Source organism: Lipotes vexillifer, unplaced genomic scaffold (assembly GCF_000442215.2).
Source record: "Lipotes vexillifer unplaced genomic scaffold, Lipotes_vexillifer_v1.1 scaffold1798, whole genome shotgun sequence".
Classification (NCBI taxonomy): domain Eukaryota; kingdom Metazoa; phylum Chordata; class Mammalia; order Artiodactyla; family Lipotidae; genus Lipotes; species Lipotes vexillifer.
Genome location: NW_006789032.1, coordinates 916,306 through 927,835, shown reverse-complemented (window position 1 = coordinate 927,835; position 11,530 = coordinate 916,306).

Genomic DNA, 11,530 nt, shown 5'->3' with positions numbered 1-11,530 from the left:
TGTGCGGGCAGGTGACAGGGACCCTGGGGCCTGGGAGCTGGAGCGCCTGGAGGGCTCATCGGCCAGGGTCCTGACCTCGTGGCTGCAGGAAGCCCATCCCGCCCTCCAGACCTGTGGCCTCGGCGGGTGTGAGCCTCACAGCCTCAGGATGTTCGCCAGTGCCCGCAATCATGCCCTATCGGGAGCGCCTTGGCCAGTGATGCAAACACTCACTGATCTGGAGCCCCGCTTCTGCAGATGCTGGTGGGGCTCTGCACCAGCCATGTGCCAGCGTGCCATGCAGTTGGCTCCCTTCTCCCAGCTCTGGCAAAGGCACAGGAGGGCCGCCACCCGGGGCAGCCTCGGCTGGCCCCTGTGTGCTCTCCAGCAGCTCCTCTAGGCCTGGTGCGTCTGCGAGGCTGCTTTATTCTCTGCTGTGTCTAAAGACCCACCGACACACCATGGGGGCTCGAAAAATATTTGTGACAGAGTGAGTTCACCAACAAGTGACCAAACCAACCACATCCCACCAAGAGACAGGCCTTGGCTGGAGCACCGGGGGGCCGTGCGGAAAGGGGGCCGGGAGCGGGGGCAGGGAGGGTGTGAGGCTGCCAGTGCCCATGGATGCGGGGCAGAGCCCTTGGAGGAGCCATGGGCTTCTGGGGCCCCTGACCCACAGGAGAGACTCAGCCACCAGCAGACAAGCAGGGAGGGATAGAAGCAAACACCTACACTTCCTCCTCCTCCTCTTGGGCCCCATTGGCTAAACCCACCCAGAAGCCAGAGTGCGGGCCTCTGCGCTGTCCACGGAGGCTGGCCCCCCGGGACCCCAACCCACTGGGTGCTGCCATGGCCCCTATTCTGGGCTTATCGGGGACGGGCAGTGCATCTGTCAGCGTGGGCTCTCTTCCCGTGCCCTGGACCCCGAGAGGCAGGGAGCCAGGAGGCCCAGGAGGGTGTCTCCCACAGGGGGTGCTGGCCCCTCAACCCCGCGGGGTCTCCACGGGTGACTGCCGGGGACGCTCTGCGTCTGCTCTCACGTCCTGCCCTTTAACATTGTCGGCGATATTTTGAGTGCCTTTCAGACGCTTGGTCTAATTAATTAGGTCTCTGAAAACAATCAGCGTTTCTGGTGGGTATCCCCTAACATGGCCGCGGATGGTGCGCAGGCCAGGTGGGGCTGGTAGCCACGGCTGTGAAGAGACACTCGTGTCCCCGAGCGAGCTTGGGGAAATTAGGACATTTGGTGCTAGACTGGCTGCTTAATTAGATTGCCATCAACTCCGGGGGGACCTGCTGCGGCGGCATCTAATTTAAAGCATCCTCACCCGCTTTGAGGCTGGGCCGTCCGCAGAGAGACAGGGTTGCGCGGGGCCGTCCCGGGAGGGGCTCAGGTGCTCTCTGATCTCCAGGAGGCCAAAGGCCTGTCTGTCCACCCGCCCGTGTCCCCTCCATGACCCTGTCACCTGGACTTTTTCGCCTCTGTCTGCCCCAGGGGCAGAGGGTCGGCCACCTGGTTCAGCGGTCAGGGCAGAACGTCCTCATGACCTCAAGGCCCCACCCGGGACACACTCATGTTTGTGATGTGCTGCTTAAAAAGCCGCTCGGCTGAAGAAATTGGGCGTAGGCCTTTTCCAAATAAAGGCTTAAATTGCCCGAAAAAGGATGACTATGACGAGGTGTGTGGAAGGGGCAGGGAGAGCTCGCTGCGTCCGTGGTGTGTGGATGCCATCTCTCGGTGTCCTGAGCCCTGCAGGCGCCCTGGACCCTCCCCAGCACCTGTGTCTGGATGTGGTCGTGCTGGTCGTGGTTGCACTGGACGCGGGCCCAAAAGCCGCTCTCTGTACGGTGTCTTGTTCATTTTTGCGCTCATGGCGTCAGTGTCCCCAGACAGGCCTGGCACACAGCAGGCTCGCTGTAGGAAGACAGACGTGGTGGTTAAACTGCAAGGTGGGCCGGGGGCTCTCTGAGGGCGTGGGCGGAGAGCTGGGCCCCCCGCAGGCCCTTCTCACAGGGTGGGGGGCGGGCCGTCTGCTGCTCCCTCTGCCTGGAACCAGGGCCTGATGGAGACACGGGGTGTGGGGACTTCTTTCTGGCCCAGTGTGGCCAGAGGAGAGTGCGGGGAGGGGTCTTGGGAAAGTGCAGCGTCAGCCAGATCCCAGGGTGGCTCTGGGGCCGGAACAGCACCGGGTGGGGGGCTGGGCTTTGTGTCCCATCTCAGGAAGCCATTGCCACCTGAGGCTAGCAGGTGACCCCGTGAGTGTCCAGGCTGGTGGCCCCTTGGCCAGCTGGAACGGGCCCGCAGCCAGTCACTCACGCCCTGCGATGGTGCTGGTGTGTGACGCTCTCTGCACCCAGCGTCCCTGCAGGCCCTCCCCTCCCCTCCCAGGGGATGCACCAGCCTTTCCTTTTCAGGGACAGGACACCCACCCTGGACTCTGCATCTCTCCAGACTTTTCCCCAGGACCTTCCCTGGCCCAGAGACCCGCCCTCGGGCCCCACGGCTCTTGCAAAGCCTGGAAGCTCCACTTCCTGGTGCTGGTCGCACGTCTCATCTTGTGGGAGAACGGGCTCTGCGGCCCAGGACGGACCAGGCTCCAGGCAGGCTCCATCGACCCTTCCCGGTGAAACGAAGGGGGATCTATTTTGTTTGTAAAAAGCTGATTATCATAGATAAATGTATCTAATTAGTCTCATTTGCTAACACACAGCCTTTAAGTGTGCATTGAATAATTACACATATCTGCATATGCAAATGAGCGCGTTATACCGATGTCAGTCTTTAATGTGATTTCTCCAGAGACAAATAATTCTCTCTATTTCAGGAGAGAATATGATATATTAATTTACATAGACAAATAACTTTATTTAGAACTGCTGACTCTCCCATTTGTCTACATAAAGTCATAACTCGAGGACGAGGACGCATCTCACGCTGAAGAGGCGTTTGGGGGACGTTGACCCTCAGTGGGGGCGCCCCTGCGAACCTCCCTCCCACCCCTCTGCTCCAAGCTCAGCTGCCCACCCCCTGCTGGGTGATGGGGTGTGTATGAAGGCTGGGGGGCCTGGAGGCTGCAGCCTGGCCTAGTGCCTGCAGTGGGGGGCCGCCCCAGGGCTGTGAGCTGCATACTAATGGGGCTGCTGGCCGTGGGCCTGGGGTCCCGGCTTCAGACGGCCCCTCTGCCCACCCCCACCCAGGCCAGGGCAGCTGCCACCCTCCCCGAGCGATGCGTGCACAGTGGCCTCAGCAAGAGCTGGGGCCCGGGGTGGGGTGAGGCCTCGGGGACCCCCTCTGTGTCAGGTCCCCCCGGCCTCTGCTTTTGGCCGAGCCCACCGACTTGGCAGGGGAGCCCCAGGTGCCTTCCAGGTCCATTGGGAGGGGATGTGGCCTGCAGAGCGTTCAGGGCAGTGGCCAGCGACAGCCCTGCCTGCCCACGGCGTCCCAAGCAAGGCCAGGCCTCTCCCTGCGCCCCTCCCCCTCCCTGGGCCTGGGCGGTCACATGGGCTTCGCGGGAGAGGCAGGGGTGAGGAATTTGGCTCCAGCAGAAGGAGGACAGCGCATTCCCTGCTTTCCAGAAGGCCGCGCGGCCCTTCCCCCATCCTCCCGTTGCCATGGCAACCGGCTCTGTGCCGCCGACTGGAGCTGACACCGGCCCAGTTCGCCGGTGGTCTCCTCCCTCTCCTGGCCCCGGCCTGGGGCTCAGTGGGCCTGCGTGGCCAGCAGAGGGCAGCGGCGGGCCCGCCACTCGGTGGGTGGGGTTTGGAGGCCTGGCTGGAAGCAGACCCCCCACCCCGCACTTCAGGGTCTCCACGTCGTCCCTAAAGTCTGGAGGCTGGAGCCCCGCGGGGAGTGGCAGGCGGGGGACAGCCACTGGCGGCACGTCCACACGTGGCCACGTGCTGTGTCCATCTCTGCAACCTGCGTGGCCCCCGCCCGGCTGGGGATTCGTCTTTGGCGGAGCTGGAGGGACGGGGTGTCCGGGCCACCCCCAGCCCAGCGCCTGGGGTGCTGCATCGCCCGCAGCTCCGAGGGGAACCAGGCAGGCGTGGCCCCAGGAGGACCCTCACCCCCTCGCTCACTCATTTACACACTTGTCCACTCACTTGTTTAACACGGGGGCCAAGGAGGGGGGGCGGGAATAAGGTACCTTTTCCTCCCGGCTCAGACCTCGGCAGAAGCAGCCTGTGGCTGCTGGTCTGCGCTGGGACCCGCCTTGCAGCGGGCTGAGGGGCCCCCCTGTCCTCCAGGTGGGGGCACAGGGGCCCCACCTCCTCTGTTTCCTTTTTTGAAGTTTCCCTCCTCCCCTGCAGTTAGTCTGATACCGTAACTGCAAGTAACACAGACTATTCCTGTGACCTTTCCAATTCAAGGAATTCATCTGGTGGAGAAAGAGAGATGCAGAAGGGAGGGGGTGCAGGTCCGTCTCTCCCAGTGAACTCTCCTTGCCAGGAGCAACGGCTGCAGCACGCTTAGGTCCTACAAGGCTTTGTTAAGCTCCTTAAACCCAGCTGAGGTGCCAGCCTCGGGGACAACGGGTTAACTGTCCTCCTTCCTGGGGGCCTGTGACTCAGAGACCCCCCCCCAGCCCTGCCCTGGGGATCTGGCGGGCCAGAGGGATTCTGGGGTGGATGCAGCTTCAGAAGGAGGGGCTCTGCCAGAGGAGAGAAGGGTCTGCGCCCCCAAGGAGGTGGCCTCCGGCCAGCTACCACCTGCCCGGTGTGCTGTGCTCTAAAGCATGTGCATACGTGTGTGTGCACCTGCTTACATGTATGGATGCACACATGTGCACTTTGTGAGTGTTTTGTGCTGGGTGCACACATATGAGTGCCTGTGGTTTCATTGTGCACGTGTGCGTATCTGTGAGTGTACACACGTGTGCACATGTTATCATGCTCTGCATGAGTGGTTGCATGTGTGGAAGTGTGGGAGCCCGAGCTCTGTGGGTGCCTGGGTGTGCACCCTTGCAGGTGTGTGTGCATGTGGGTGTGACCTGGGGCCTGGCAACCACTCCCCACTGTGCTTGCGGCCACGTCCTCGGCGTGGATCCAAGCGTGGCCCCCAGTGTGGCCCCCAGCGTGGAGGGCGACGGTGCCCCCCCAGTTGTTTGACTGCAGACACCTCCGTGTTCCTCCACCTAGGGGCCACCGCACCGTCACCGTCGCCCCTCCTCCCGGCAGCGGGCCCTGCAGGCTGGACCCACTCCCACGACGCCAGGAGCCTCAGAGGTGGAGACGCGGAGGCTGCCTCACCGCCTGCCCCTGGTTCTGCTCCTCTTCTGGTTAAGGGGGCCATGCGAGGGCCCCCGTCAGTGCTGCAGGGGTCAGCTAGACTGGAGCGGGCCCGCAGCTGGCACGGGGGGCTGGCTAGGCGCCCACTGCGGGGAAGGGCAGCCGCACGTGGAGGGGGGCGTCTGTCTCCTCCGAGGTGTTGGAAATGCCTGCCCCTCCCAGCGGGCGGGCAAGTGCACACATGGGAGGGAACCCACCTCACTGACCTGGTCCCTCTTTATCTCCTTGGGGCCCTTGCTGTCAGCAGAGTGGATGACACTGCGGCCACCCTGACCTGGCCCTCGACTCCAGGTGTAAAGGGTTGGGCTGGGGGCCGGGCAGCCGAGTGCTACCTCCGAACGTCCCCGATCTGATGGCGGCCACGGCAGCACGCACACCTTCACCAGCCGGGGCGGCACTTGGCCGTCTGCTGCCCCGGGGCTCACTCGGCAGCACAGCCAGACCCCAGGCCAGGCCTGCAGCGCCCTAGCCCCACCCAGACAGGGGCTGGGTCTGTCACAGTGTCCTGGGCTGGGGGAAGCCTGGCCCCTGCACCTGTTAGGCAACTGTGTCCTTTGAGGGGGGTCCCGGCCCTAAGAGGGCTCAGTGGGTCATCTGAGGTCACAGAGGGTCCTGGGCAGGTGGCACAAAGGGGGACGCTTTCCTGATGGCACCTGGGGTGGGGTTGAAGCTTGGAAAGGCTTGGACAGAAGGTAGTTCCTGAGGCTGGGAGAACTGACATCTGTGTATATAACACAGCTGAGTTGTTGGTGGCCCAGTGCTGGATGGCTGACCCTCCTCCTGCCTGGGGGACACTGGGTGTCCTCCAAGCCTCTCCTCTGAGCTCCATGCAGGGAGAGCGAATTTTCCCGGGGCCTCGTCTGTAGCTGAGTGCCTGACCAAGACGTCCATGGCCACCAGCCGACTTCCCCTCACGGGCTGCCTGGGAGCTCATGTGGAACGCAGAGCCCTTCCTGGCTGTCCCGGGGGCTCCATTCTGGAATCCTCGGTCCCTCCGGCAGCAGCAGGCTCTGCCTTCCCCCACCCCAGGTAAAGGTGAAGGGGGGCGTCTCCTCCATCATCGTGAGCATCTCTCCGCATCTACCCCCTCGGGTCTCGGGCTCTTTGAGAAAGAGGGATCTGAGTGGCCGCTGGTGTATCCTGGAGCAGGCGGGGCAGGTGAGAAGAGAGCTGGGCAGGAACCTTCTGACCTGAGCCCCAGCTGGCCGCCGGCCCAGGTGGGGAGGTGCCTGCACCTTGGAGGCCCAGGCCCGGGTGTGTGGGGACAGGGGACAAGAGAGACTAAGAGAGAGATCTTGCTGAGGCCGCCGGGGGCCGGTGGGGACCCATCCTCGGGAGAGGGTGCGTGTGGTGGGGGGGCTGCTAGGTGGAGCCCCCACAGAAGCTGCACGCCTGGGGGCTCCGCTGTGGGGGGGACACGCTCTGAGAGCTGAAGGCTGTGCCCGCGGCTTTGGCATCCTGACTCGTGGGAACCTGGCCCCCTTCGCATCAGCGCAGCAAACGTGATTTGGACTGAGACGGGGCTGGGCATTCCCGTAGGGGTCAGGCGTGTGCAGGAGGGGCCTTAGATCTCGAGGAAGATGCTGTTTGGGGCGGGGTGGGGACGTGTCAGGCTTCCCGCCTTACGGGCCAGGTGACTCTGCTTCTGAGACAGGAACGTGGCAGCCAGGCCTGCAGAGGGGAGAGCGTGGCTGGTGAGGGCAGGGCTGGAGGTCACCGCGGCCGCACTCTGGGCAGGAAGCTTCTGGAAGCAGCAGGGGCAGGGCAGGTTTCAGGGGCTGTACCAGCCCAGCCCCAGGGGAGACCAGCACCTCTTGGGGAAGGTTGCTCTCGGCTGCTGCATTGGCTTAAATCCACAGCGGCTTCCCGGAGGGATGGACAGAAATCCCAGGCAGCCCCTACGGTCTTGACAAGGAGACGTTTCCGTCGCATTTTCCGTGTGGATTTCCTGCTGCCGAGGGGCTGGAGACACCGCCCACGTGCCATTCGTCTTGTCAAAACTAGCTCACGTGTGCCCTCAGCTCCCATTTTGGTTTTGCTAACCGCGAATATGAGAGGCGGTTTTACATACTTACTTTCGTGTGGTTTCCCCAACGTGGGGCTGCCTGAGGCAAGTCCCTGCCAGGGGCTGTCCGGAAACAGCTTCTGCATCAGATCTGGTTTAAAAAAACGCAGCCCACGGCCTCTGTTCTCTGCTCCAGGTATCTGTGGCGTCCACCTAATCAAGCTGGACCACGTCTCCGACAGTCACAAGGGGAGACACAAGCAACTCAGGCGAATGAAAACAGTCCTTCAGAAAGAACATTTCAAGGGCATGCAGTGTAGCTAATTTCGTGGAAAATTAACCTGCAAAAGAGATTACAAGTCCAATCAGCCCCCAGACCTCAAGGATCTGCGGAAGGAGGAAGGCGCCCCTCGCAGGCCCCAGGCTGAGCGGGACCGAGGGCTGGCGAAGGGGGCAGGAGCTTCGGAGCCTGACCCACATTTCGGCCCAGCTGTGGCACAGATGAGCCCCTTTCCTGCCGTCGGGAGGCGTGTCCACCCACGGCCGGCTGTTTGCTGCGGGTCAGGACGCTGCCCCACCACCCCCGCATGCGCTCGGCTCAGCCCCGGGAGGTGACTCTGCTCTGGCCCCGGCTCCGGCCCCGTGAGTGCCGTGGGCCTCTCTGGGGAGCTGTCTGATTGTCTCCGTTGTCCAGGATCAGCTGAGGCTGGCGTCGGCTCGAAGCAAAGACGGGAAAATGAGAATCTTTGTATCTTCTGCCAAGGCGTTGATTCTTCCCCAAACTGCCGGAACAGAAATAATTTTAGAAGCTATTGTTCATCACAAGCTCTGTTTTTCATGGTTAAAAACAAGCCCTAAACAGTCGTCAGAGGATGCTAAAGTAGCATGCCAACCGAGAGGACGGCGGGGGATGGACAGAAACGGAGACCTCAGGCAGAAGCGAGTGCGACAGCAGCCCCCAGGCCTCCAGCAGCTCCTCCCACCACAGCCATACACCCTGGGCGTTTGGTTTGGGGCCTGGCGGGCAGGGACGCCTGCAAACCCACTGGGCTGCTGGGCGGTGGGCTGGGCTGCCCTTGTCCTGACTGCCCACAAGGTTGGACACAGGGTCCCTCTTGATGGCTGGGCCGGACGCAGCCGCTTCCCTGCTCTGGTCCTGCGCATCCAAGGGCTTCTGTTGGTGGCTGGGTTTTGTCCAGGCTGGAGGTGCGCCATGCGACTCTGGGATTAGGGTGTGGTGGTCCCCCCAGACCTCGGGCTCCGTCACAGGCTGTGGCCGGAGTCAGGTTTACCCACTATCTCCCACGTGCCTTGCAAGGGGTGCCACCTGCTGATGGGCACACAACGCCAGGCAGCGTCGTCCTCACCCCTGCAGTGGATGCCTGAGACGGATTTTTTTCCCTCAAAAAGTCCCTGGCTTCTCTTCCTCGCTGGGTGATACATTTTTGGAGAATCTCGCGAGATTGAAGCGGCTTTGCTCCCACGTGCTGGGCTGGGGAGAGGTCCCCTGGAGAGGCAAAGCACCTTAGCCTTCACAAGGACTGGCCACATCCACAGGGCTGCCCCCGAGGCGCTTGGCCCTGGGCGGCACCTGGACAGGACCTGTCTCGGACCTCAGACCTCTGGGTGCTGGTGCGAGGGTCTACACCGGGCAAGAGGAGTGCCATCTCACTGCTTTTCTGCTGCTGGTGGGTGCTTGGTTCTCCGGAGAAAGGCCTCCGGTCCAGACCTTCCTGGGGCCCAAGACCCCCTCTCCAGGGTTGTTAGGCTCTCAGAGCCCTTTAGGTGGCCGTGTCGGAAGCAGGCCTCCTCCTGGGGAGCACGTGTGAGGAGGCCGCAGGCCACACTCAGGAGGGGCTGGAACTGCCGCCGCCTGTGCGCCTCTCCGTCCTCCCAGGTGGAAAGATGTCTGCTCCGCGTCAAGGCCGTCTTCCGTTAATTTTCTTCTCAGGTCGGACAACGCTAAATGCTACTGTAAGCGTCGAGCCAGGGGCGGAATCGTAGCCCTTGACCTCTGCCCTCTGCCCCCGGGTCACGGGCTCTTCCTCCTGCTCACCCGCCATCAGGGCCCAGGCCGAGGTCCTTCCTTTGTCTCGGTTCTGGAACACAAGGGCCCTGCACGACCTGTAAGGAAGGGACAGCTTTGACCTGACGGTGCTGAGGTCTTGTGGGCAAAGCAGGACCACAAAATACAGAATTTAAGGTTTCCAGGGTTTGTTTAAGACGTAAATAAATAGCAGTTTGGTTTTGCTGTCCGGGAAGGCCCTGCAGATCCAGAGTGGGGTTGACACAGCACGTGGTGAAAGGTGCATCCGCGGGGACAGGGCCACCAAGAGGCAACGGGAGGCACTCCCTCCTGGAGCCTGAGTGATCGGGCTTTCTCCCTGCGTGGGACCGTCCACCGCCCTGACCCCACCTTCCCGTCAGACAGGCGTGAATAAGTGACCCCTCTCACAGGAACACGTGTCCAGTTGGAACCCAAGGCAGCTGCTCTGCTCAGAGGAGGGCAGCAGCTCTGAGCAGGGGACCAGGAAGGGCTCCCAGGACAGCGACAGTGGGCCTGGTCGGAGGTGGGGGGAGCGTGACTCTCAGGGACAGCGGGGACCCTGGAGTATTGACCACCACCTGCTCCTGGGCTCCAGTCTGGAGATCCTGGGGCAGGTGGAGGGGGCAACGGCTCTGCTCACGCTGAAGCCCCAGAGCCTGATGTCACTTCCCGACTTTCATCACCGCTGCTCTCTCGTTCACTCAGTCATTCATTCGCTCCCTAACTCATTCACTCCCTCACTCATTCACTCCCTCAGTCATTCATTCACTCACTCACTCATTCATTGATTCAGTCATTCATTCATTCAGTCATTCACTCCCTCAGTCATTCATTCACTCACTCATTCACTCCCTCGTTCACTCCCTCCCTCCCTCCTTGAACAGCCTGGCCTGAGGTTTGGGTGGGTGGGTGGGACGGATGTGGGGTGCAGACCTCCCAGCCCTCTAAAGCGCTGATCAGCACTCTTGAACACCTGGGGGCTGCTCGCTGGAGGTGCATGTGAGCTGGGCGGGGCCGGTGTCTGCACGGGTCGGGGGCAGAGGCGGGAGCCCGGGCCTGGTGCTGACACGCGGCCCTGCCTGCCGCCCCCTTCCTGCACCCCCGGTCCCCCACTCCATGCAGAGTGAGGGCAGCTCTCATGTCCACAGACAGGAGTGGGAGCTGCAGACCTCAGACAAAGATGCAACAAAGACGCATTCACAGGCAGGCGGGTGGGCGACAGCCCCGCTCTCCCTCCTCTGCATCTCCCCTGCCCCCCACCTCCCTCCCGGTGCTGAGGAGGGGAAAGGGCAGGGAGGGACCCACCGTGGCCAGGACGGGAGGCACATGCCCAGCTCCCAGGGTCTGGGCCCCAGGCCCCACCCCACTGAAACCACCTGCTTTCCTGGAGCCCAGAGACACCTAGGCCTCCTGGGGTGGGCAGCATGGGAAGAAAAGCAAAACGGAACATTTCCACAGAAATAGCAGGCCAGGGCGAGGCAGACACACTCCCACGGTAGAGCTAGGTCCTTAACCCTCTCCTGCCCCAGAGGGATCTGCATACCCCTTCCCTCCTGGGGAGTATTAAGGGAATTTCCCAGGGAAAAGGGGGTTTTTAGAGGTCAGGAAGCAGGGACCACCATCCTGGGGTGGGGAGACGTGGGACCCTGGAGGGCCGGCGCTCATGTAGCTGAGAGCAGGCCGAGGGAGGGAAGGAGGAGGCCCCATGGGCAGTCGGGAAGGACACGGGAGGGGGCGTGCACCCGTCATGACTCCTTTCTGCGGAGAGCAGGCATTTGCGCCGACTTCTTTGGAAGGTGAGCAAGGGAGGGGAGGCCGCTCCAGGCAGAGGCCCTGGAGCCCTGGGCCCACTTTCCCCGGCTGTTCCCTCCAATCCAGCCTCACCTGCCCGGCGGCCCTGTTGTTGGGCCCGGCCCAGGACCGCAGAGTGGCAGAGAAGCCAGCCTGCTGGTCCCCCCAGCTGCACGTGGAGCGCTGCCGCGGGCCCTGATGAGGGAGCAGAGATCGCCTCGCCCACAGCTGGGATGGGGCGAGGGCGCTTTGTCTCTGATCTCTGGTCACAGAGCCGGCTGAGCCACATTTGGACGTAACGGTCAGGATTCGTAAAACAGAAAGGCTGGGGGCTTCCCTGGTGGCACAGTGGTTGAGAGTCAACCTGCCGATGCAGGGGACGCGGGTTCGTGCCCCGGTCCAGGAAGATCCCACATGCC